The sequence below is a fragment of the Morone saxatilis genome, unplaced genomic scaffold, assembly GCF_004916995.1.
Source record: "Morone saxatilis isolate NCDOM2014 unplaced genomic scaffold, NCSU_SB_2.0 Contig6, whole genome shotgun sequence".
In the NCBI taxonomy this organism is placed as follows: Eukaryota; Metazoa; Chordata; class Actinopteri; family Moronidae; genus Morone; species Morone saxatilis.
The window spans coordinates 451,505-452,124 of record NW_023340206.1 but is presented as its reverse complement, the minus strand read 5'-3'; the positions used below and the strand labels follow the sequence as shown (position 1 = coordinate 452,124).

The following is a 620-nucleotide window of genomic DNA, read 5'->3' as shown; positions in this document are numbered from 1 at the left end:
ACCCCCCCCAAACCCCCCCATTCGTCCTTAACTATATACAAATCTAATATAGGAGATGATATGTAAGGGGGTTAGGCTGTAGCGGTTAAGTCAATCACAACTAGTCTTAAATGAATAAATGAGAAAAAAAACTGATAGGGGACAGATGTTTAATCTGTTTGCTTTCATCACTAGCTTCTACACTTCTGTCTAGCTCTAGAATGTAATTTAGAGGAAAAGTAGCAATAGGCCTAAGAAATATTTATTCTGCTGTAAATGAGACTTTTCCACAAGCCATGGGACATTGTTCATTGATGACTGTAAAGTTAAATTTCATCTCTGATGCGTAGCAAGCCGTGTTCGTCCCCTCTGCATATCGCTGCCTCGTGTGGTTCCAGTAGATATTTTTGGAGTGTGCAGTAGTTGCAAAATCTGGTCCTTCCAAAACCACGCTGTTCTCATTTTCTTCTGCGAGCAAGCTTTAGCAGTTGTAGGCGTGTGTTTCAGACAGGAGCACACACTCCCACTTACTTAATGATTGAAATGGTTTGAAATGGTACACTCTTCTGATCTATGTAAGGTAAAGGCTGCACTCCAGGGAACTTTATTTGTCTTTTACATCTGATCAATTTTTTTTTTTT

General features: G+C 39.5%; 1 protein-coding gene across 1 annotated transcript in view; it reads left to right on the top strand.

Moving 5' to 3' along the window:
• Window positions 1-210, top strand: part of atp1b1b (ATPase Na+/K+ transporting subunit beta 1b) — a 7,753-nt gene extending 7,543 nt beyond the window's left edge. The window contains exon 7 of the mRNA XM_035677900.1: window positions 4-210. The gene's annotated coding sequence lies outside the window, so the exon portion shown is untranslated. The remainder of the gene's footprint in view (window positions 1-3) is intronic.
• The last annotated feature ends 410 nt before the right edge of the window (window positions 211-620 follow it).